This window comes from Lagenorhynchus albirostris, chromosome 7, assembly GCF_949774975.1.
Source record: "Lagenorhynchus albirostris chromosome 7, mLagAlb1.1, whole genome shotgun sequence".
NCBI lineage: Eukaryota > Metazoa > Chordata > Mammalia > Artiodactyla > Delphinidae > Lagenorhynchus > Lagenorhynchus albirostris.
The window spans coordinates 27,666,483-27,692,498 of record NC_083101.1 but is presented as its reverse complement, the minus strand read 5'-3'; the positions used below and the strand labels follow the sequence as shown (position 1 = coordinate 27,692,498).

Here is a 26,016-nt window from a genome sequence, read left to right as displayed (position 1 = left end):
GTGTGCCATATAGGTAGATATATGCAGATATGCATATATATTACACAGACACACACACAGAGATATTTGACTTATAGACTATCACTCTCTCATGAGCTTCATTTGTTGATGCAATTCAGAGAGCCTCACAGAGGCTTTTAGCGATATTTGAAGGTTTTGAGGCTATGTTTGGATAGACCTGCTGCCGCTGTCATTCTTCGTGATCCGTTCTTCAGCTGGCCCTGGGCTGCCTTCTTGCTATTCGCTCACTGCCTCCATCTCTGCCCAAGTGAGAATACATGAAGGACAAAAATCGTCTGTGAAATGTGGTTACCTGAATACATTTATCAACCACTGGCTCTGTGTGGTGGGTTTTATCTTTTGTCTGCGGTGGATCTTCAAAATTGTGTTCAGGACGCCTACTTCCAGAGTTACAGTTAGCATCCACGGTTGTCAGTGGTGATCACAGTGAGAAGAGAATCGTGATCATTGCTGCCATTGGAAAATTAAGGTTCTGGTGCCTGATTTAGACTTTCTAGGCTCCTGCCTCAAGAGTAAGCTCTGCTGTATATGATATGGAAGGGAAAAGGTTATATTTCAGTATAAATCCAAGAGACCCATCTTCTGTGGGAGGCTTACCAGTACGTTAGGTAAACATTAGGAATTTAGCTAGAGTGCTGAGATTGTATTATCTCTGCACGGACTAGCACAGCTCAAAGCAGGCTCTTCCTTTAAACCATTTAATGCAATGTTTAACGTTTAAGGATCAAAGCTTTTATCCTATCCTATAGCATAATTAAGTCCTAAGTTACTGCAATATAAGTAGCTTAACTGTGTGTTGGTTCCTAAACTTTTTGCATAATGGTTGAGGAGGGGGCATTCACTGAGTCTATTTAAAAATTAAGCTGCAAATAAGTTTTTCCTTTGTAGAGATGCTCCCTTACTCTAATTTTGTCATTTTTTCAGCCAAGGGCGTTAAGCTGCCAGTTCCCAATACCACTGACCTCGGTATCTGCCAAGGGCTCCCTTATCTTCCCAGGGCAGTTTCAGGATTTCACCCCAGTAGGGGGTGGTTAGGAGGTGACCCCTTTTATAGGGGTCCTGAGCCCCTTGAAACCAGAGTAATGTTCCTCCCACCCTCTCCCTTAAAACAGCTACGGAAACTACAGGCACCAAATATTTGTGAGGCCATGTTAGTGCCCTCAAGACCCCGACCATTTCCACCAAGCACCACTAATAGCTAATAAAGGCCATTTCAAGAGGTCTCCTGGCCTTCAAAGTAGAATTCTGGGGTCAGTTCTGAAACCAGAGCTGCCAATTATGGTGACCTGAACATTTTATTTTATTTTTCATCAGTAACCTCTCTTGAATTTTTGGAGTTTCCAGTAATAGCCTTTAACACAGCCTCTGAGAAGTTTCCTTCAGAAAGGTCTTTTAAAGTTTTCACCTTTCAATAAGTTCTCTACTGCATTTTAACCGCTACTTAAAAAAAAAAAAAAAACCAAAATCCTCAGAATCTGGAGGCTTATCGATGCGCCTGCCACAGTTAATCTCTGTATTCTTTTCATATATTCCATCTGAGAGATAAAAGTGCACTATAATGGCTTGCCTAGAGTTTTTAAGATGTGGTCTGTGAATATATATTGGAAAATTGTGGGTTCGTAAGTAAATGCATAAAGCAGGGCTTTGTGTATTCTATAATCACAGTGCAGAATGCCTTTTGCTTTAAATGCATATTCATGTATCTTTGTGTACTAAGGAATACATGTTAGCCCATTTGAAAAGTAGGCACTCTTCATATACACTGGCTACTTTCAGAATAAGCTGATCTTTTTAATGACATATAGCCCAAATTGTGAAAAAAGCAGGATGCTTGAATGTGCCAAGATAAAATATAAAGCTAGCAAACTTAGAAAACAAAATAAAAAGCTAAACGTGTTGTACACACCAAAAAATTTTAAATAGCACACTTTCCTCCATTCACGTTTCATAAATTTGAGTCAAATTCTTATTCTCCAAATTTCAATTTAAGGGGAAATTTTTAATCCAAGATTTAAATCTTTGAAGATATCTTTCTTATAAAAAACTTCAATGCAGCGTTTTTAAACTTGAGAATTTCTGTGGAAAACCTTTCTTTTCTATGGAAATACTATAGTACGCTTTCTTCCACCCCATCTCCTTGATTTTTATATGTGTAAAAAAAAGACAAATGATGCTTCCATTTCAGTATCACATGAACAGCTATCACTTTTCTAAATTAAATGAGCAGGATTTAAGTTGGATATTTTTTAAAGAAATTCATTAGTAAACATGTGGAAAAGATATGCAGTTGTTAGGGACCCAAATATTAGGCTATTTTCTTCAGTTTTGATACCAGTTTTACAATATAAATGATTTCCTGAGGAATAAACATTCTAGACCAGGGAATTCAGAATAGTAAAGCTTTCAGGTTACTCATGGTCTAGTCAAGATCTAGCTGAACATGAAAACGTTGTAATTTCCAAATGTTTCAGAAATCTTTCACTTTTATTTGCTAAGACCCAAATTTAGTATTTGATATTCAAAAGCAGGTTCTTAATCTTTTGAGGGGACCAAGGGCCCCTCTGAGAAGCTTATGAAAGCAATGAACTACCTTTCTCTCAAAGTCACATAGCCTACTTAGGAACATTTAAAATACTAATAGAATTTCGGGACCCTGAGACTGCCCGCCTCCACCTCGCCCCGATCCCCTCAGGGCCTAAGGAACACAAATCTGAGGCTGCTCTAAAGTTGGTTTGATAATGTGTTTTGAAATAAAGTAGTGATTAGGCCTCCACTGAAGATTCTTTTAAGATGGTACTTAACAATTTCGGACCTGGAATCATTTTCTTTGTTAATTGAAGTATAGTTGATTTACAATGTTGTGTTAATTTCTGCTGTACAGTAAAGTGATTCAGTTATATATATATACTTTTTTAAAATATTCTTTTCCATTTTGGTTTATCATAGGATACTGAATATAGTGCTCTGTGCTATACAGTAGGATCTTGTTGTCTGGAATCCTTTTTATAACTTGAAAACTTTTAGTACCAGCTTTGAAAATCAAAACCACACTAATCTGAATGAAAAACAGGACGTCAACACTGAATCTTCAAGACAGTAAGATTTCTTTCCTTGGTGGTGTAAGGATGTATGTGTCCTATGATGAATTGTTGGCAAGGTACCAAATTATTTGCAGTGGACAAGAAAATCCAAGAAGAAATGAATAGGGAATCCCTGTAATCATCCGTCTACCAAAACACTAGATTCTTTATTATTGTCACTCAGCTATGACATCTGTAGCATAGTGTTATCAGTTAGATCACTGTCTAAAAATATATCTCTGTCAACACGACCAAGAACATTTGAAGATGGTGATAAATTAGCAAACTTACCGTAGTCCATAGTTGACAAAAAAATTTTAGTGGAAAGTTGGAGGAGCAGATGCTGAGGGGACAAATTCAAAAGTTATTTTTTTCTCCTTCGTAAATCAGTGAGATGTTCCCTCCTGTTTTGAGTGTTTTCCGGCCACCACTAGAGCAGCCTTGGACCACTGCCCATGGGACTGTGCCTCCACTCCCCCCATCCACATCACCTTCCTTCTTTAGGGAGCATGTGGGTTTCTTCACATTTACACCTTACTATTAGGTAAGCTTGCTGCACTATATGGAGTGTCGTCTGGGCCCTTGAAAAAGCAGGCAGACATCCTTAGAGGAATTTGAGGTTTTTTAAGATTTGATTCCAGGGGGTCATGACCTATAGTCAGACATCAAACTATTACCTACATTTTCAAGCTGAAGAAAGCAGTGGAAATGTCCTAATTGGCTGGTGAAGAAAATAGAAAAGTCAGCTCTCCTCCCCACCCCACAACCCCAGAAGAGCTCTATTGAACCTTCCACAGTAGCAAAGGAAGAGACCACAGGTGGAAGTTCCCGTATTGGGTGGAAAAGGGCCTAAGTCCAGTGTAAGTATCTATATTTGATGTCTTTTTGTCATAGAAGTGTATGACCTAAAGGAAATGTCCTGAGTTTCACATAGGAATCTGATCCACCCATCCCATCAGCTAGGAAATTAGTTTTAGTTATTTTTTGAGGAATAATGTGTTAAATCATTCTATGTGAGTAAAGTAAGCATTGAAAAGAAGACTTGAGGGACTTCCCTGGTGGTCCAGTGGTTAAGATTCCACCCTTCCAATGCAGGGGGCGCGTGGGTTCCATCCCTGGTTAGGAAACTAAGATCCCACATGCTGCACAATGCGGCCAAAAATAAATAAAAAGAAAAAAACAAAAAAAGAGAAAAGACTTGAGGAATGAATGGACACAGGACTGGAGTGAACGTCCTGCCAGCATCCTGCAGACCATTCTACCTGCCACTAGAAAATGTGAGCACTTCCTTCATTTACCACATGGGTCATTAAGCCAGGATTGTTTTCCAAAATTGTATGAGGTGATTCATAGGAATGAAACAATACTAGGACAGCTTTGGGACTGATGATTGGAGACAGAGACTACAGAGTAAATTTTCCCCTTCCTCTGGGTTCTAGCAGTGTTCTCCCAGAATCTTTGGCCCCCTTGTTTTGGCTGGTTTTGATTTTCAAAGACATCACGGGGGGAAGCTACCTTTCTTCTACTGTATTGCCTTAGTGCTACTAGATTATGTTGCTGTTGAGGTTCTCTTGATTTTGTCCATCCTATAAAAGGGTACTGGGAGCTCCATAATGAAGTTTCAGTTACACTGTCTCAGAATATTCTTGACCATTGAATGCACTTCTAAAGATGTGGTACCCAGTGAAATAACTTCAGGAGGTTGTTAGCTGATCCGATTTGCTACAACTAACACAAGAGTGGGGAGAAAAGTGTAGAGGGCACCTAACAAAATGACAGGGGCTCTGGGAAAACAACCAAAGACAAAAGCATATCTTCTGAAGACCGAAAGTCCAACTTTAAGTACTTTCTGGCACAGCCTTCCTGAGCTCCTGAGTTTAGAATAGGCTCCTAGAATAAAGCAGCCAAGTTTGAAAGATCAGTCAATGCAGAGGGACCTGCTCTTCATCTCTCAGGCTCTGAGCCTAACATCCCGTCCAGTCAGATCCCATCCAGTGTATGGGGAGATTTGAACAGAAAATGCCCATCAGTGTGTTTCGACATCTCACTGCTGTGAAATCCAGCATAAGAGGTATGTTGTGGTGCCACATATTTCTCAATCTGAGGCCTTTTTTGTCTTTTTGGTTTTGTTTTGTTTTGCTATTTGCATCCTATTCACAGTGTCAAAATGGATTTTTGTATCATGTCCGGTCTTTGTCCATTACAAACTGTAGGATCATGGTTAAGTCTTCCATGAATTCCCTGGTTCGGGATCTTGTACCTTAGCATTATTTTGAGTTTTTTCCTTATTATTATTTCTTTATTACAGTGTCACTACACTGTATTCAGGTGGGGAAACAAACATGTAGGTGCTTGAACATGCCCCACAGACATGGTCATAGCCCTGTAGTATTTGTGACTGTCATTATTGACACTGCAGAATTTACAGAGTGTTGTGCTCTCAGAGGACTTTAAAAATATGTATATGAAGCAATTAACTTTCTGGAGTTATCAAATCTTGCTGGGAAATTAACTTCCAAGAGCTCTGAATTGGATGGAATTCCATCTGGCTTCAGAGTACAATGAGCCTATATGAAATGGAGCTTTGAAATGTTTTCCTTGTGCAGAAATATGAACTAGAAAAAACAGTGCTGATCTAATGCTAAGTTTTCTGTGTACTGACTCAGTTACCAGAACTATAACGAAAACTGTATTTTAGTCTAACAAATGTATAGAATTTTTTTATGTAATAAATAAAATTTTATAGGAAAGAATGTCATTGTCTACTGTGTTGTAGCACTTTCCCATGCCCAGGGTGGTGATGAATAGTGTAGGGGAGGGAAAATAATTGTTCCCCTACCCTTCTGAGTTCTTAGCTGAGACTCTGTAATAGAAGACACATTAACAAGAGAAAAACACACAGAAGTTTATTAACATGTATACCTCAGGTATACATGTGAGATACCCAGGAAAAATGAGTAACTCCTCTAAGTGGCTTAGAATTCAAATTTAAATACCATCTTAATAGGGAAAGGGGAGAGAGGATGTAGGCCTCTTAGGGGAGAGTAAATGATTTTTAGGAAAGATGAATGGGCCCTTAGAGGAATAGCTGGGCGGCATGATAGCTTATGGCAAAGTGTGTCTGGGTGTGTTGTCGACTTCTAGGCTCTTCTCCTGTGATAAGAGTCAATCTCCCCTGGTTGATGAAACTCCTGAGAAGGGGATTTATGATATCTGAGTTCTTTTTGGAGAATCTGTCTAGTGAGATAAGGAGAGTTCAGAGAATACCTCACCCACATTTGCTGTTTTTCAAGTGCCTTCAGCTCACAGTAATACAACAAAGTGGCATTTTTTTGAGGCGGCATGTCCTGAACTCCTGCAGTCATATTTGGGGGTGGCGTATTCTGCTGTGCTGCAATAGAAACTGATTGTGGGCAACATCTTGTTTTCAGATTAGTTCAATATGCTGCAAGGGTGCCCTGGAATTGACCAGCTATTTCTTTCCAGCATCTCTCAGCATGTTCTAGGATCCCTGAAGTATGAAACATAAATGTACTAAATAAAACCTAATTTCCGAAGTACAAAGTTCATCCACTGCCCAGCCAGACTTCCTAGCTGGAGTCTGAGTCACTCTGTGAATACTAAGGTTGCAACTGAATTCAATCATCAGGCAGAGACGAAAAGCCTGTTAGATAACGTTTACCATGGAAATCACTCGTTGTGCTTGGTACAGTGCCCTGCACATAAATTGAAGCCTGGATCTGTGCTAAGTTGGTGAGTTGGTGAAACTGTGGTGTGCCATAATTTAAGCAGTAAATTATGGAAAAATCAAGCTTGTTGATTTTTCAACAAGCTTGAAAAGTTTGGAAAAATCAAGCTTATTTAAAACTAATCCTATTTTAAGTGATATTGGGGACTAAGAAAGGGGTGTTCTTAAGTGGAAGACCTTTTGCAATACCAATAAATCTCTCCCAATTTGTTTTTTAATTTTGGATTTTTCTTGAGAGGCTGCTGTACAGACTGCTCTTCATTAGCAAATGTGAGCAATGCCCAGATCGTAGCCCTAGTTATTTATCTATACCCGCTTGCCAAAAGAAGTTGTTAGAGAACATTTGTGAGGAGTCCTCAGACACTACAGGTGTTTGAGATACTAAAGAATGTTAACCAATCTGGACTGTTAATTCTTTTTGGAGGCGTGGTCCTGATGCCAACGTACACAATTTCTTGTTCCATAGACCACCTAGTGATGAAAGAGCCTGTGAAAAGCCTCACATCTCCTAAAAGGTACCCAGATATTCTTTTTCTCTTTGGCTATGAAAAGTATAATCTGTATTCAATCTCAAATTTTAGACGATAAAGAAAAATCCAGAGTCTCTTTTTTTTTTTTTTTTTTTTTTTTTGATACGCGGGCCTCTCACTGCTGCGGCCCCTCCCCTTGCGGAGCACAGGCTTCGGACGCGCAGGCCCAGCGGCCATGGCTCACGGGCGCAGCCGCTCCGCCGCACGTGGGATCCTCGCGGACTGGGGTACGAACCCGCGTCCCCTGCATCGGCAGGCCGACCCTCAACCACTACGCCACCACGGAAGCCTCCACAGGGTCTCTTTTAAGAGGCATACTGCTTGTGCACTTTAGGATAATATATAAGTTGTGGTTGAAATTTCAGCTTCAGATAGTGCTCAAAGCTCCTAGAGGTGTCGAAAGTTTCCGAAAGAAGCCAGCATCCTAATGAGGCCCTCTGGCCTCCTTTTTTTTTTTTTTCTTTTTTTTTTTTTCTGGTAGGTGGGCCTCTCACTGCTGCGGCCCCTCCCCTTGCGGAGCACAGGCTTCGGACGCTCAGGCTCAGCAGCCATGGCTCACAGGCCCAGCCGCTCCGCGGCATGTGGGATCCTCCCAGACTGGGGCACGAACCCGTGTCCCCTGCATCGGCAGGCGGACCCTCAACCACTGCGCCACCAGGAAAGCCCTGGCCTCCTATTTTTGACCAGGTGTTGTGGAAGTAACCCACAAGGCCAGGCCTCTTCACATTATTGGTAATTTTTTTCAGTTGTTGCAAGTAGCAGTGAAGGTAAGGAATACTTCGTGCCTTTAATTTGATATTGTGCCTCCTTTACTGTCCAAATCCTGAGAAAAATAATTTTAGAAGATATACCTAGGTTACATACAGGAGTCCAGAAAAAGCAAAGCTAAGCTATTAGACCACTTCCTGGGCTTATCAGCAATTTCAGTAGAAGTCTTAGAGCTCTCTAGGTAGTTATAAGCTCCCTGGCAGGTTATGTCAGACCAGAGAGGCGACAGTAAGGGATTGCCTTCAAGGCAAAACAAAAGGGCTTTCTGTCAACCAAACTCATACTATAACCTCACACTTGGAGACAGGATATTAGGGGTTTGTGTTTGGTCTATTCTCTCTGCCAGAAGGGATTCTCCCAACTTATAACAAACAATTTTAACACAAATTTAAAAAAAAAATTTTTTTTAAAGCAGGCATGTGAAAATTGAGAAAAGGAGATTAACTGTATAAGAAACCCTAGGCTGCACATAAAACTAAACTCCAAGTTTTCTGTGAGTCCCACGAAGAGGAAATCAAGAAAGGTACATAGTTTTATTTATTTATTATTTTAACATCTTTATTGGAGTATAATTGCTTTACAATGGTGTGTTAGTTTCTGTTTTATAACAAAGTGAATCAGCTATACATATACATATATCCCCATATCTCTTCCCTCTTGCGTCTCCCTCCCTCCCACCCTCCCTATCCCACCCATCTAGGTGGTCACAAAGCACTGAGCTGATCTCCCTGTGCTATGCGGCTGCTTCCCAATAGCTATCTATTTTACATTTGGTAGTGTATATATGTCCATGGCACTCTCTCACTTTGTCCCAGCTTCCCCTTCCCCTTCCCCATGTCCTCAAGTCCATGCTCTAGTAGGTCTGCGTCTTTATTCCCGTCCTGCCCCTAGGTTCTTCATGACCTTTTTTTTTTTTTTAGATTCCATATATATGTGTTAGCATACAGTATTTCTTTTTCTCTTTCTGACTTACTTCACTCTGTATGACAGGCTCTAGGTCCATCCACCTTACTACAAATAACTCAATTTTGTTCTTTTTTAATGGCTGAGTAATATTCCATTGTATATATGTGCCACATCTTCTTTATCCATTCATCTGTTGATAGACACTTAGGTTTCTTCCATGTCCTGGCTATTGTAAACAGAGCTGCAATGAACATTATGGTACATGACTCTTTTTGAATTATGGTTTTCTCAGGGTATATGAGCAGTAGTGGGATTGCTGGGTCATATGGTAATTCTATTTTTAGTTTTTTCAGGAACCTCCCTACTGTTCTCCATAGTGGCTGTATCAGTTTACATTCCCACCAACAGTGCAAGAGGGTTCCCTTTTCTCCACACCCTCTCCAGCATTTATTGTTTCTAGATTTTTTGATGATGGCCATTCTGACTGGTGTGAGATGATATCTCATTGTAGTTTTGATTTGCATTTCTCTAATGATTAATGATATTGAGCATTCTTTCATGTGTTTGTTGGCAATCTGTATATCTTCTTTGCAGAAATGTCTGTTTAGGTCTTCTGCCCATTTTTGGATTGGGTTGTTTATTTTTGGTACATAGTTTTAAATGCCCAATAAAAGGAAACGTTAAATAGGACTTCAGCAGGAGGAGCTGGGCAGGCATTAAAAACGTTGTAATCTTTAATGACTTGGAATAATGTCTACAATATAGTCAGTGAAAAGGGGGATAAAGCAGTATTTATAGCATGATCTGATTTATGTAAAAATCAATATCTTTATACATTTTTAAATGACTGAAGGTATAATACATGCTCTCTTAACCAAGTCTGTGGGCACTGGTAGCTGATCGGTTAATTGAAAAATTTGGTTAAGGAGGAGAATCTTTATAAATGAAATGTTTTTTAAAACTACAACAAGTAAATAATCATTGGCAAAACTTTGTCATAGGTATTCTATTTATGACTCTTTGAGTCCTCTGAAGTTGTGTATTGTCTTTTTTTTTTTTGGCAGCATTAAACATACCAATAATGTAACCACCAGAAAATGTAAAAATGTGAAATACTGGTTTCTTTAAATGGGTCAAGAATTTAGAGAAGCTAAATAATGAAGCAAACTGAGTATAGACTCCTAGATTTTTATTTCTTTCCAATGTTTATAATTCTCATGTACACATAATTTGAGTAATATTTTTAGTATCTTATCTTTATAGAGTCTTTCCAAAGCATTCAACTTACTTTTCTTAGAAATTACTCTCTTTATACTCATTGTTTTTATCAATATACATAACTTTTTTTTTTCTTGCGGTTCGCGGGCCTCTCACTGTTGTGGCCTCTCCCGTTGCGGAGCACAGGCTCTGGACGCGCAGGCTCAGCGGCCATGGCTCACGGGCCCAGCCGCTCCGCGGCACGTGGGATCTTCCCGGACCGGGGCACGAACCCATGTCCCCTGCATCGGCAGGCGGACTCTCAACCACTGCGCCACCAGGGAAGCCCAATGTACATAATATTTAAATAGTCATACCATTTGAATAACCACTGCACCTGGCATAACATGTTGGAATAAACACACCTGACTCTTGCTAAGCACAGTCCGCTGATGCTGAGAACAGTGCATAGGCCGCCCTCCGGGACCATTCAGCTTGCTATGGACGTCAGCCAGCACATTCTACGGAGGACTAGAGGTGTCAGTTAATCTGGCAAGATGGTTAAGTGGAAGTCAGCTACCACTCTTGTTACATCAAAATGATAATTATAGTTATCTCTGGGACATGGCATTAGGGTAATTTAATTTTTTCTTTGCTTATCTATATGTTTAAAATACTCCTGTATTGTTCTTTTTTTTTTTTTTGAAGTAAGCTCTATAGTTTTTTAACATGAAAAAATATAGTTAAGTTGAAAAGCAAATACCCAGGTAAGTATAATAAGATGACAGCAACTAAACCCGAGTGATAATAGGCCAATAGGGTAGAAGAGAAACTCCCCGAAACAAATTCTATTATTTATAAGAATTTAATAAGAGCTAAGGCTACACCTCAAAATGAATAAGAAAGGAAAGAATTCATTTAATAAACAGTGTTTAGGACAATTGGCTTTCAGTTTGAAAGCAAATCTAAGTCAAATCCAAATGGAATAAGGAATTTTTTTTTTTTTAATTAGACAGAGGAAGGAGTGGGAAGGACTTAATAAATGTGGAAGAATTGGGGTGGGAGAGGGGGAAACATCAGGCTGGTGGAAGTTGGTGAGGTCCACGTCTCATACTCTGGAAACTGTTATGAGTGAGGCCCGTTTCGTGCACGTTCACTAAGTATGTCTACAGCAGTGTGCTAAGCGTGTCCACGTCCGATCAACAATCATTTCCTGAGACCTGCTCTGGTCGGTAGGATTTATATTCTGGGACTCTGGTAACTTCCCTCCCTGATCTGAAGTAGCTCACGGCCTAATGAGGGAGACAGGCAGCCGTGAAGGTGCTTCAGGAGCACATAGGGAGGTGCTGGGTTATTAGGAGACGCTGCCTGAGCTGTGTCCTGAAAGGTGAGCGGGAATGAGCCAGATGATGAGAGGGCAGGAGGGAGGAAGGGAGAGGATTCTACCCAGAGGAATAGCACGGGCCATTAGCACGGGCCATCATATAGCGGCACGAGGACACCTCAGTCATTTAGAAAATCCAAAGCCAAGAATGCATGGATGGGCAGCAAGAGGTGACCCCGGAGAGGATATGGGAGTTTTGCACGTTCAGTCAGACCTAGAGCCTGTGGAGACTTGGGACAGAGGGGGAAGGGGGAAGGGGAAGATCCCAGTGGGAAATTTACAGACCTGGTGACTAATTAGATCTGGGGGGAAGGGAAGAGGAATCGCGGAGGTGTACGCTCAGTGTGGGGTATGCCATTTCTTCATTTAAAGATAGGGACTTGCTCCAGATGGTCAAGTTCATCCAGGCTCGGAGTCTCTAATTCACTGAATATTGGAAATGTTTACCTTTTCTTCTCAGTGCCGTCGGATGCAAAATCTCTGTAATGATAAGAAGGAGCCATTTGGAGAAGAGTTTGAGGGCCTGAAAATATTTCTCTGTGCCAACAAAATTTTTTCCCACTCCCTCATGAAGGAAATCTACCTAATTGCTGGTTTTCATTTAAGAGACCCCAACCTAACAATGGCTTGTACAGCTAAAGTCACTGCAGACAAACTTTCTCAATGGCTCTAACTCTGCTCTTCTGCATTGTCACCTTAACAATCTGTGTGCTTCTCTGCTAACAAGAAATACATACAATGTTTTTTTAGCATATATATTTACATATTTATGCTCCACTTTTTTCCAAAAAGGCTTATGTACAGTAAGATTATTAAAATAAAAATAGAAAAGCAAAGACATAAACAGGAAGAAACAAATATGCTAGACTCTAGGACTAATATAGTTACAGGACAATGAAGCATTAAATACTTTGAGTGTCCTAGCAACCTAAAGAGAAAGAACACTAAGATTTATATAGAATGTTATCCTTTGATGGAAGAAGGTATATGCATTCTTCAAGTTACTGTGAAAACAAAAATAATCTGCGTATGGCTCTCGAACGGGGCTTGGGGAGCTGAGCTGGTAAAGTCCAAGCATATAACTTCCTGATTCTTTAACTGAATTTGTTACCTCATCCTTATGTAGATCCACCTCTGTTAGGACTTATAGGATATGTTCGTAAATATAAATAAAACAGAAAAGTAGTCTTTATTCCAAAGACATTTATGAAGTCTTATATTCACTAAGGATACAGAAATGAGAGACCTAGTCTTTGCCTTCCAAAACCTCATAGTCTGTTTAGGAAGGCAAAGGGGTAAGCAGATGATTGTATTCTAGTGTACCAGCTGCTCTGAGCGTTAACTCAGGAGTAACACAGAGACTGCCCGAAGGCGGGAGGGGCAGGGACACAGGGCTGTGGCAAAGAAGCCTTTTGGAAAAGGGAGGTAGTGTTCCCAGTGGAGGGAACGGCATGTGTGGGGAAATGATGTGTCTGTGACTCTAGGGTGTGGGGACATGAAACTGGAGAAGTCAGCGGGTATCAGACACTCTTGAAGTGGCTTTGGGCCATACTAAGGGACTTGATTTCATGCTGAAGAAAATGGGGACTCACTGTAGGACTTTTAGCAAGGGAGTGCTTTATGATATTTGCATTTTAGGAGGAAAAAAATCACTGTGACAGCAGTGGGGGAAACTTAACCTGATAAAGCGTGTTTACCAAAAACTCACAGCTAACATCGTACTCAATAGTGAAAGACTGAAAGCTTTTCCCCCAAGATCAATAAGACGACAAGCATGCCTCTCTTGCCATTGCTATTCAGTATTGTACCGAGAGTTCTAGCCAGGATAATTAGGTAAGAAAAAGAAAGACACCCAAATCAGAAAGAAATAAAATCTCTCTCCTCAGATGACATTACCTTATAGGTAGAAAATCATAAACAGTTCATACAGACACACACAAGTAGACTTAATAAACGATTTAAGCATTGTTGTGGGATACAAGATCCACACACAAAAATCAGTTTTATTTCTATGCACTAGCAATGAACAATCCAAAAAGGAAATGAAGAAAACAATTTCATTCACAAGGGCATCAAAAAGAATAAAGTACCAAGAAATAAATTCAACCAAGGAGGTACAAGACCTTTACATTGAAAGCTACAAAATACCATTGAAAGAAATGAGCGAAGACATAAGTAAATGAGAAGACACACATTCATGGATTGGAAGAGCAAATATTGTTAGAATGGTAATACTACCCAAAGTGATCTACAGATTCAGTGCAATCACTTTCAAAATCCTAATCGTCCTTTTTTTTGTAGAAATGGAAATGGTGATTCAAAAATTCATATGGAATTACAAGGAAGCCCATAGAGCCAAAACAATTGTGCAAAAGAAGAAAAAATTGGAGAGCTACCATTTCCTGACATCAAAACTTACTAAAAAGTTATGGCAATCAAAACAATGGGATAATGACATACAGATAGATATCGAAATCAATATTAGAATAGAAAGAATTAAAAGGACAGAAATAAAAGTGTGTGTCTGTTGTCAACAGATTTTTCAACAAGGTTGCCAAGATTCTTTCAACGAGGAAAGAATAGTCTTTTCAATAAATGATGCTTGTACAACTTGATATCTACATGCAAAAAAAGACGTTGGACCCCTACCTCACATCATATACAAAAATTAACTAAAAATGGATCAAAGACCTAAATACAAGAGCTAAAACTATAAACTTCTTAGAAGAAAACATAGAGGTGAATCTTCATGACCTTGGATTTGGCAATAACTTCTCGGGTATGACACCAAAACACAAGCAACAAAAGAAAATTGGACTTCATCAAAATTAAAAAATTTTTGCTTCAAAGGATACTATTTTTTAAAGTATGAGAAGTCAACCCACAGAATGGGAGAAAATATTTGTGAATCATATATCTGATAAGGGTCTAGTATCCAGAATATATAAAGAACTCTAACACTCAACAGCAAAGATAAACAACCCAAAACTCTTGAACTCTCCTATATACAGCCCTCCATACTGCCATGATGTGTTTGCTGGGCTGCCACACTTGCTCTCCTGTCTTTTAGGTCATATCTCTCATTTTTCTTCAGCATAAGCCTGGTTCTGGGAGCTGATCCTGTTTATCCAAATTACAAAGGACAAGACTCTTAGGAGCTAAGCAGACCTGAGCAGGTATACTGGTGGAATAGTCATTAATTGAAGAACCAAGCCCAAGTCTTGCTGATTAATTTCAACCCAAAGGAGGTTCCAGTAGAGGAGGCCAACTCCAGATGTGAGTAAACAAAAAATCCCAAAACAACAGTTGCCAAAATAAGACAGAAGTTTACATCTCTCACACATTGCCCAAAGGCAATGCATTATAGTGATTAATTAGGAGCATGAGCTCCAATTCAAGCACACTTGTATCCCTTATGAACTATATGACCTTGGGCTTCAGACTCTCTAGGCCTCTGTTTTCCCACCTATGTATAATATAGTATAATTATACATAATTATACTATATAATTATATAATATATATTATTAATAATAATATATAATTATTATTAATAATATAATAGTGCCCAACTTCCCCACAAGCATCTGAGTTCAAGCCATGCTCTGTATGAATTGACAGCAGGTTGTTTCAGTTCAGTGGAGTTATAATATAATAGCGCCCAACTTAGGGCTTCCCTGGTGGCGCAGTGGTTGAGAGTCCGCCTGCCGATGCAGGGGATGCGGGTTCGTTCCCCGGTCTGGGAGGATCCTACATGCCGTGGAGCGGCTGGGCCCGTGAGCCATGGCCGCTGAGCCTGCGCATCCGGAGCCTGTGCTCCGCAACGGGAGAGGCCACAACAGTGAGAGGCCCGTGTACCACAAAAAAAAAAAAAATAGTGCCCAACTTAACAATGCTTTTGTGATGATTAACTACATTATTACACATAAAATGCATAGGGCAGTGGCTGGCACATAGTAAATGCTCAATAAATATTATCTCCTACTATTGTTGGTGTTTTTTGCCTTTGTCTTGGATAGTTTAATGTTTTTACCACTGACGTGGATGAAGAATGGAAGGAGTGGCCAAGACTATAGGTTGTCTCCCAATATCTTTTTACTTAATCTTTGATGACAGCAGTCACCTGGTTTTTAAATGGATATATAGCCATCCGGAACAAAGACTGCATTTCCCAGCTCCCCCTTGCAGCTAAATTGTGACCATGTGGCTCAGTTCTGGCCAGTGGCATGTAAGTGCAAATGACATGTAACCATCAGGAAATGTCTTTAAAAGGAAGGGCCATTACTCCTTCCTCAATTTCCTTTTCCCTGCCAGCTGGAATTCAGATGTGGTGGCTAGAGGTTCAGCAGCCATTCTGGACAGCAAGGTGACCTTGACACTGGAAGACATGCATGATGGAACAATGAGACAGAAGGTGCCTGCATCCCTGATACTTCGGCACATCATGTCAACTTGGCTAACAACTTCCAGACTTTTGAATTAATTTCTGTCTTATGTTAGCAGCTATTATTTGGGTTTTTTTTCATTACAGCTGAACACAATCCTAACTAATACCAAAGATAATCATATATTAAGGTGACTTAGAGCTAAAAATGCTAGATATATAGTCCATGGGGTAATAATCAGAGCTCAGGAGCAGTGGACTAAACCTGATAGCATGGAGGATGGAGGTTAGCAGTGATAATGTAAAGTGCTTCCTTGGGTCCATAAAAGCAGCCTTGCAATGGCTAAGTGAGGTTGATATGGCCTGGTGGGGTCTTCTGAATGGATGCCTTATAATGGAGATGGTGGGCTGCCTGTCACAAGGTAAGTACTCAGTGATGTGTGCCCTCCTTGGCCCTACCCCTTCCCCACAAGCATCTGAGTTCAAGGCGTGCTCTGCATGAATTGACAGCAGGCTGTTTCAGTTCAGGGGATTTTAGGCTCTGTTAATAATAGTATGGTGTACAGCAGGAGGAAGGAGATGACTCTGCATTACTTTTTATAGGTCAGGCCGCACCTGGAATATAAACAAATGGGAGTGTTTTCAGAGACAAGCCTGGAAAAGACATCACTTGGAAAAGAGACATCTTGGGATGGGGAAAAGGAAAACAAATGATCATTGTGTGCAAACAGCTGAAGGGATGTTACAGGAAAAAAAAAAATGTTTCTATAATCCTGTCCTAAGCCCCTAAAGGGTTCTAATGGTTAGAAAGACAGATTTCATCAGTCAGTTAGCATATTAGTCACCTGATACTACTCTCAGGCTGTGGCAGTGACTGCTAATCGCCCTACCCAAAATCTGTCCCAACCTTCTTCCTTGTGGATATAACCCAGATATTGTTCTGGTCACCAGCTAAAATACCCACCGTCCCATACTTCCTTGAAGTTTGAGGTGGCTATGTGACAGAATCAGGCACTGAAGGCACTGAATCAGGTTTCTGGTCAATGCAGCCGAGATGCCATCCTAATCCAGGAACCCTGCTCTGTTCTAAGAGGGGAAAGCCTTTCTTGTGGGAAAAAAACCCAAAAAACAAAACTGGCTTTTTCTGCTTATCAGACAGGATGTGAGGTAGAAAGTGCTAAAAACTGGAACAGTACCAAGATGGGCTGAGCTGCAGGGAGGCAGTGACCCTCTTGACCCACAGAGGAATAGAATGCATGCAGAGGCTGTAGGGCACTTCTGCAGCTGCGATGTTATAAAGCAGTATTGAGTGTAGAGTGAAAGGTCGGATTTAATGACCTTTAAAGTCCTTTCTAGAACAAAAACTTTTCTGATGGTCAGAAAGTTAAAAATAGGTGAACTGTTGCATAGTAAGTTTTGGTCACTGAACAGATGGTGTTTTTCAGCTGTAGCCTGAAAAACTATAGTGGGATATGCAACTTTCATTACAGTTTCTAAGAAAGCGCTCTCCCTCAACTCCCCCGGGGTAACCATATCATGGTGATTTAAAATTTCTAATGGAATTTTAGTTTATGTTTTATTTATAGTAATGTAATTTATCCCACTGTTTACTACCAGGATTTTTATTTATCTTGGACTTACAAAGTTAACATGGCAGTGAAACATACTCAGCAGCATTTTGATTTTCAGATACATGTGGATTTATTATTTTGGTCTGTGTTTTTAAAGCCATGGATTTATTATTTTTGTCTGTGTTTGAAAGAATGAATCTTGGTAATAAGATTCCTTCCTAACTAAATCATTGGAATGTTGATATCCCGTAAAATAACCATTAGGGATCAATTTAGAGGCAGAATTTCTGTAAACATGGCAGTGTTCTTTATGTGAAAGGGGGGCTTTTTCCCCTATCATGGTGGAAGCCAGGTTCTTTGATGGGGGTGAACATAAGAAAGGATAGGCTAAGTCTTTACTGGATTCTATGATTGATCCCTTGATGGGGATCTCAAGCCTGAGAGAGGAAGATGAGCTGCGTGACTTTGTCAAGGTACCCAGTGGTGACTGGCTGGCTGTAAGGACTCAGGTGTTTGACGAATGAGTGAACAAATGAGTCCCCTTCCAGCCTGTGTCTGAGTTGAGGCTGTGAGATGATATTGTACAGTCTATGTAGGTGCAGATCAGTGTTTCTCGAAGCGCTTCACAATGGGAGGTTGGAGGGAGAAGAAGATGGTGCTTAAGATGAAAATCACCCCCGGGCCCCACTCCAGACCTACTGAATCAGAATCTCCACAGCTGCAGCTGAGGAATCTGCATTTTAGCATCCCCCCCGCCCCCCCGCCGCCCCCGAGTGATTCTCCTGTATAATACACTTTGAGAACTGCAGGTGTGTATACTGGCTGTTCCAGCTGAAGCTTCCACAGAGGGATAGGATCTTAGGAGGCAGCAGGAATTCCACCTGGAGCAGGATTTGGGTGATCAGCCTCAAGAAGGCAGCCATAGCAAACGCGCTTGTCTCTGACGACACCTCCTGGTTGAGAGTAACAATTAGCAAAGGCTCAACCCCGCAAACTATTGATACACAGGTGTTTTCTCTTAAGGGGCCCAGATACCGAAGGTGCTGCATTTTAGTGTCTGAATTCTAACAGCGATGTTTAATATACCCAGAGCCCCAGGTATCTAGGGGGATATGCGTTTATATTTGTATCTTCTTTTCACTAGCTTCAAGTAGAATCAATATATATTTGAATATTATCCTTCAATTATCTTACATGTTTCTTAGAACAAATATTCTTATTTCACATTTACTTGAAACATTACCAACTCTTGGATTTCCTCTGAAAGGATTTACTGAACTCTTTGGCTGGGGAAATTATTCTTTGTGGTTGTTTTAGAGGAAAAGTGAGAAGCCAGTTTTTATCTCTCATTGATGACTCCAGGCAAGATAAAAAAAAAAAATTGTTTCATGATATCTTGGTTTCTTCTTTTTACTGAGCACCTACTTATGCCAGCCATCCTCTCAGAGAACTCGGGGCTCAGGGATGGAGAGGGTGCAGGCGTGGTCCCTACAGTGGAAGTGTGTGTGATGTGGAGAAGCAGTGAGACGAAGGGGCGGAGTCAAGGAAGAAGGTGAGATGTGGGAAAGATTCGTTCTTCCAGATCCTACGTGGACATTACCAGGTCCCAAGCTCCCAGAAGAGAGACTGGTATGTGCTGAAACACAGAGGTGTGAAATGTCATTCGGGGTGAATGTCACAGGAAAGGGGTAACCTCCAAATAATTTGCCCTTATAAAGTGTGAGGCTGGAAGTCAGTGACAGGTAATGGGGCCAAGGAGTCAGGCCAAACCTCCCCCACTTGCCAAGGTTAGATTTCACCCTGTAGGTTGTGACTAACCACTGAAGAGCTTAAATTTAAGATGTGCTTTTTATCAGATTGTTTATTCCATTGGAATAGCAATACACAAAGCAGAGCACCTCCTTTTTATCTGATGGTCGACAAATTTAACTGAGTCCAAATTCCTGATTAAAATTCCCTGGTGGTCCAGTGGTGAAGACTCCGCACTCCCAGTGCAGGGCCCTGGGTTCAATCCCTGGTCAGGGATTGAACTAGATCCCACATGCCACAACTAAGACCTAGTGCAGCCAAATAAATAATTGTTTTTAAAAAAATTTTATCTAGTAGTTGAGAATTTCATGCATATTCAACACAAAAAAAAGCCCCTGCCCATTTGAAAAGACTTTTAGCATTCTGGTAATTAGATTTGGCTTGTGAACTATAACAGAGGTTTGGTGGGGGGCGGTTTTTGGTTTGTTTCTTTGTTTGTTTACTGTAGCTATTAGTCAGAGCAGGCTCTCCATGCCTTTTATTTTGGAGCTTCTGCACTGCCTCCTCTTCCTGTGCTAACAGGGCCACATACGCAGCAGTGCCCATCACACAGACCCCGGGAAACCCCCACAGGTGTCCTTAACAGGGCCAAAAGCTGAGCTCTGGTTTATATTCAGAGCCTGAGGCACGAAATAAACCAATTCATTATTTCGTGCACAATTTTTCACCTTGAACATATAATAAGTGATAATGGATATATTTGCATGTTGCTTTTGACAACAGGAGGAGGTGCTTACCGTGGGGCCCTGCTACACAATCAGGAAAGATGGACAAACACAATCTCTTTGTTTCTTCCGCCTCCCTTCTGCTTGGTCTTCAGCCACGCCATGCATAGCCTTACCCACTTGGCATAGTCTAGAGGAAAAAAGCATGGAATTTGAAATCCAAAGGACTTGAATTTGAATCTTGTCCTTCCCTGCCCCACCTCCCACCCCATTATGTTGGCAAGTCACTTAACTTTTCCTCTTTATCTGGCAAAGGGAGCTAATAATATCTTCTCTTGAGGATTGAGTGAGAAAAAATATGTATAGAATACCTGAGAGCAGTGCCCAACACACAGCAGGACCTTAGTAAATGTTAGCTTTTCCCCTTTTTTTTCTATCCTTCCCTTGATACCAGTGAGTCATCAAAAGACCAGGAAGCACACAGCCTTCAGACTGCAACAGTGGTAAGTGACCATTAGTTCCTGCTGTTCTGTGCTGTTCTATGGAGTTTACCTCTGAAACGGGTTAATTAAATTAGAGACCTTTTCTTAGCTTACAGATTTTCTGTCCCAATCTCTCTGTTTAGAGGTTAGGACTCGGCGCGTTCACTGCCATCGCCCGGGTTCATGGAACTGAGATCCTGCAAAGCTGCACGGGGTGGCCAAAATTAAAAACAAAAACAAAACAAAAAGATTTTGAGCTCTTTCAAGTATGGAGTCTGACGGTCATTAACCAGCCACCCACCCTCCTTGCAGTTCCAAGAGGAATCCAGTTCTGTCAATATTTGCTCACCACAGGACATGGACCACAACCCTGATGTGATGCCCGAAGACAGGCTCTCCTGACCTGTGGGCGGGGCTGCCCCCATCTGCACAGATAAGCAGACTGGTGCCTGACTGGCCCGACCCCAAATCAGGAGAGAGTCTCTTAGCCACTCATGCTGAAGGATGACTTTCCTACTGGTAGATATTACATAACAGACCAAGGTTTCTTACTCATCGGCCAAGTCAACAGCCTAAAGAACATTACCCTCAAAGATCTGGTCCAAAGGTAATCTTTGACTTAAAGGGACAGTATTTCAGGGACAGTTCCCATCGCGCATATTCTGTTCTGTTGTACTCATCTACTCTTAATGTCCTGGAAATGCCGAGAAATTGGCAAATTGTGAATAAACACAGTATGGCAGTGAACATGACAGTCAAAATAGAGCCAAGTGACAAAAGATTGAAAAGCTACCAAAGAAAAAGACTCACAAGCTGAAGAACCCTTGTGTTAGCATAGAAACTTTTGGTGAGAAACATGCTAGTTTGCACAGCTTTTGTACTTTGAGTAGCGCTGGTATAAATGTATGTCCAAGGGTGGCTGCAAGACAGTGACTGATGTGGGGAGATAATGATGATGCTGAAACATTACCCTGCTTTATTTGTAGTTGAAGAAGTTTTTAAATGTGATTTCTAAAAAAATTTTATTGAAGCATAGTTGATTTATAATGTGTTAATTTCTGCTGTACAGCAAAGCGACTCATATTGTCGCTTCAATATGTCCTTCATATTCTTTTCCATTATGGTTTATCACAGGATATCGAATATAGTTACCTGTGCTATACAGTAAGGCCTTGTTGTTTATCCATCCTATACATAATAGTTTGCATCTGTTAATCCCAACTCCCAGTCCTTCCCTTCCCTATCTCCTCTTCCCCTTGGCAACCACAAATCTATTCTCTATGTCTGCGAGTCTGTTTCTGTTTCGTAGATATGTTCATTTGTGTTGTATTTTAGATTCCAGTTATAAGTAATATCATATGGTATTTGTCTTTCTCTTTCTGACTTACTTCGTTTAGTATGATGATCTCCAGGTGCATCTATGTTGCTGCAAATGGCATTATTTCATTCTTCTTTATGGCTGAGTAGTATTCTATTGTATATATGTACCACATCTTCTTTATCCATTCCTCTGTCGATGGACATTTAGGTTGTTTCCATGGCTTGGCTATTGTAAATAGTGCTGCTCTGAATATTGGGATGTGTGTACCTTTTTGAATTATAGTTTTGTCTGGGTATATGGTCAGGAGTGGAATTGCTGAATCATATGGCAACTCTATTTTTAGTTTTTTGACGAACCTCTACACTGTTTTCCATAATGGCTACACGAACTTACATTCCCACCAACCCTCTAACCCAAGTAAGAGGGTTCTCTTTTCTCCACACCCTTTCCACCATTTATTATTTGTAGACTTTTTAATGTTGGTCATTCTGATCGGTTTGAAGTGGTACCTCATTGTAGTTTTGATTTGCATTTCTCTAATTATTAGTGATGTTGAGCATCTTTTCATGTGCCTGTTGGCCATCCGTATGACTTCTTTGGAGAAATGTCTGTTTAAGTCTTTTGTCCATTTTTCAGTTGGGTGTACTTGAAGGATTTTAAAGTATGTTCAAAGTAATTTTTTTAACATCTTTATTGGAGTATAATTGCTTTAGAGTGGTGTGTTAGTTTCTGCTTTATAACAAAGTGAATCAGTTGTACATATACATATGTTCCCATATCTCTTCCCTCTTGCGTCTCCCTCCCTCACATCCTCCCTATCCCATCCCTCTAGGTGGTCACAAAGCACCGAGCTGAACTCCCTGTGCTATGCGGCTGCTCCGCACTAGCTATCTATTTTACGTTTGGTAGTGTATATATGTCCATGCCACTCTCTCACTTTGTCACAGCTTACCCTTCCCCCTCCCCATATCCTCAAGTCCATGCTCTAGTAGGTCTGTGTCTTTATTCTCGTCTTGCCTCTAGGTTCTTCATGACCTTTTTTTTTTTTCTTAGACTCCATATATATGTGTTAGCATACAGTATTTCTTTTTCTCTTTCTGACTTACTTCACTCTGTATGTCAGACTCTAGGTCCATCCAACTCACTACAAATAACTCAATTTCGTTTCTTTTTATGGCTGAGTAATATTCCACTGTGTATATGTACCACATCTTCTTTATCCATTCATCTGTGGATGGACACTTAGATTTCTTCCATGTCCTGCCTATTGTAAATAGAGCTGCAATGAACATTTTGCTACATGACTCTTTTTGAATTATGGTTTTCTCAGGGTATATGCCCAGTAGTGGGATGGCTGGGTCGTATGGTAGTTCTATTTTTAGTTTTTTAAGAAGCCTCCATACTGTTCTCCATAGTGGCTGTATCAATTTACATTCCCACCAACAGTGCAACAGGGTTACCTTTTCTCCACACCCTTTCCAGCATTTAGTGTTTCTAGATTTTTTGATGATGGCCATTCTGACTGGTGTGAGATGATATCTCATTGTAGTTTTGATTTGCATTTCTCTAATGATTAATGATATTGAGCATTCTTTCATGTGTTTGTTGGCAATCTGTATATCTTCTTTGGAGAAATGTCTGTTTAGGTCTTCTGCCAATTTTTGGATTGGGTTGTTTTTTTTTTTGATATTGAGCTGCATGAGCTGCTTGTAAATTTTGGAGATTAATCCTTTGTCAGTTGCTTCATTTGCAAATATTTTCTCCCATTCTGAGGGTTGTCTTTTCATCTTGTTTATGGTTTCCTTTGCTCTGCAAAAGCTTTTAAGTTTCATTAGGTCCTATTTGTTTATTTTTGTTTTTCATTTCTCTAGGAGGTGGATCAAAACGGATCTTGCTGTGATTTATGTCAGAGTGTTCTGCCTATGTTTTCCTCTAAGAGTTTGATAGTATCTGGCCTTACATTTAGGTCTTTAATCCATTTTGAGTTTATTTTTGTGTATGGTGTTAGGGAGTGTTCTAATTTCATACTTTTACATGTACCTGTCCAGTTTACCCAGCAGCACTTATTGAAGAGGCTGTCTTTTCTCCACTGTATATTCTTGCCTCCTTTATCAATGATAAGGTGACTATATGTGCGTGGGTTTATCTCTGGGCTTTCTATCCTGTTCCATTGATCTATATTTCTGTCTTTGTGTCAGTCCCATACTGTCTTGATTACTGTAGCTTTGTAGTATACTCTGAAGTCAGGGAGCCTGATTTCTCCAGTTCCATTTTTCTTTCTCAAGATTGCTTTGGCTATTCGGGGTCTTTTGTGTTTCCATACAAATTGAGAAATTTTTTCTTTTATGTCTGTGAAAAATGCCAGTGGTAGTTTGATAGGGATTGCATTGAATCTGTAGATTGCTTTGGGTAGTACAGTCATTTTCATAATGTTGATTCTTCCAATCCAAGAACATGGTGTACCTCTCCATCTATTTATATCATCTTTAATTTCTTTCATCAGTGTCTTATAATTTTCTGCATACAGATCTTTTGTCTCCTTAGGTAGGTATATTCCTAAATATTTTATTCTTCTTGTTGCAATGGTAAATGGGAGTGTTTTCTTAAGTTCACTGTCAGATTTTTCATCATTAGTGTATAGGAATGCCAGAGATTTCTGTGCATTAATTTTGTATCCTGCTACTTTTCCAAATTCATTGATTAGCTCTAGTAGTTTTCTGGTAGCATCTTTTGGATTCTCTATGTATAGTATCATGTCGTCTGCAAACAGTGACAACTTTACTTCTTCTTTTCCAATTTGTATTCCTTTTATTTCTTTCTCTTCTCTGATTGCTGTGGCCAGAACTTCCAAAACTATGTTGAATATGAGTGGTGAGAGTGAGCAACCTTGTCTTGTTCCTGATCTTAGTGGAAATGCTTTCAGTTTTTCACCATTGAGGACGATGTTGGCTGTAGGTTTGTCATATATGGCCTTTATTATGTTGAGGAAAGTTCCCTCTATGCCTACTTTCTGCAGGGTTTTTATCATAAATGGGTGTTGAATTTTGTGAAAGCTTTCTCTGCATCTATTGAGATGATCATACAGTTTTTCTCCTTCAATTTGTTAATATGGTGTATCACATTGATTGATTTGCATATATTGAAGGATGCTTGCATTACTGGAATAAACCCCACTTGATCATAGTGTATGATCCTTTTAATGTGCTGTTGGATTCTGTTTGCTAGTATTTTGTTGAGGATTTTTGCATCTATGTTCATCAGTGATATTGGCCTGTAGTTTTCTTTCTTTATGACATCTTTGTCTGGTTTTGGTGTCAGGGTGATGGTGGCCTCATAGAATGAGGTTGGGAGTGTTCCTCCCTCTGCTATATTTTGGAAGAGTTTGAGAAGGATAGGTGTTAGCTCTTCTCTAAATGTTTAATAGAATTCGCCTGTGAAGCCATCTGGTCCTGGGTTTTTGTTTGTTGGAAGATATTTAATCACAGTTTCAATTTCAGTGCTTGTGATTGGTCTGTTCATATTTTCTATTTCTTCCTGGTTCAGTCTTGGCAGGTTGTGCATTTCTTCCAGGCTGTCCATTTTATTGGCATAGAGTTGCTTGTAGTAATCTCTCATGATCCTTTGTATTTCTGCAGTGTCAGTTGTTACTTCTCCTTTTTCATTTCTAATTCTATTGATTTGAGTCTTTTCCCTTTTTTTCTTGATGAGTCTGGCTAATGGTTTATCAATTTTGTTTATCTTCTCGAAGAAGCAGCTTTTAGTTTTGCTGATCTTTGCTATAATTTCCTTCATTTCTTTTTCATTTATTTCTGATCTGATCTTTATGATTACTTTCGTTCTACTAACTTTGGGATTTTTTTGTTCTTCTTTCTCTAATTGCTTTAGGTGCAAGGTTAGGTTGTTTATTTGAGATGTTTCCTGTTTCTTAAGGTAGGATTGTATTGCTATAAACTTCCCTCTTAGAACTGCTTTTGCTGCATCCCATAGGTTTTGAGTTGTCGTGTCTCCATTGTCATTTGTTTCTAGGTATTTTTTGATTTCCTCTTTGATCTTCAGTGATCATTTGGTTATTAAGTAGTGTATTGTTTAGCCTCCATGTGTTTCTATTTTTTACAGATCTTTTCCTATAATTGATATATAGTCTCATAGCA

At 40.1% G+C, this 26,016-nt stretch overlaps 1 protein-coding gene across 4 annotated transcripts in view; it reads left to right on the top strand.

The window, feature by feature from the left end:
• SLC44A1 (solute carrier family 44 member 1) overlaps positions 1-26,016 on the top strand; it is a 212,778-nt gene that overhangs the window by 159,430 nt on the left and 27,332 nt on the right. The window contains exons 16-18 of one of the 4 annotated variants that reach the window (XR_009541530.1): positions 2,968-3,117; positions 7,316-7,364; positions 8,560-8,670. The exons of 1 other annotated variant lie outside the window; for it this stretch is intronic. The gene's annotated coding sequence lies outside the window, so the exon portion shown is untranslated. The remainder of the gene's footprint in view (positions 1-2,967; positions 3,118-7,315; positions 7,365-8,559; positions 8,671-26,016) is intronic. 2 more of the 4 variants (XR_009541531.1, XR_009541529.1) reach the window with 2 other exon arrangements.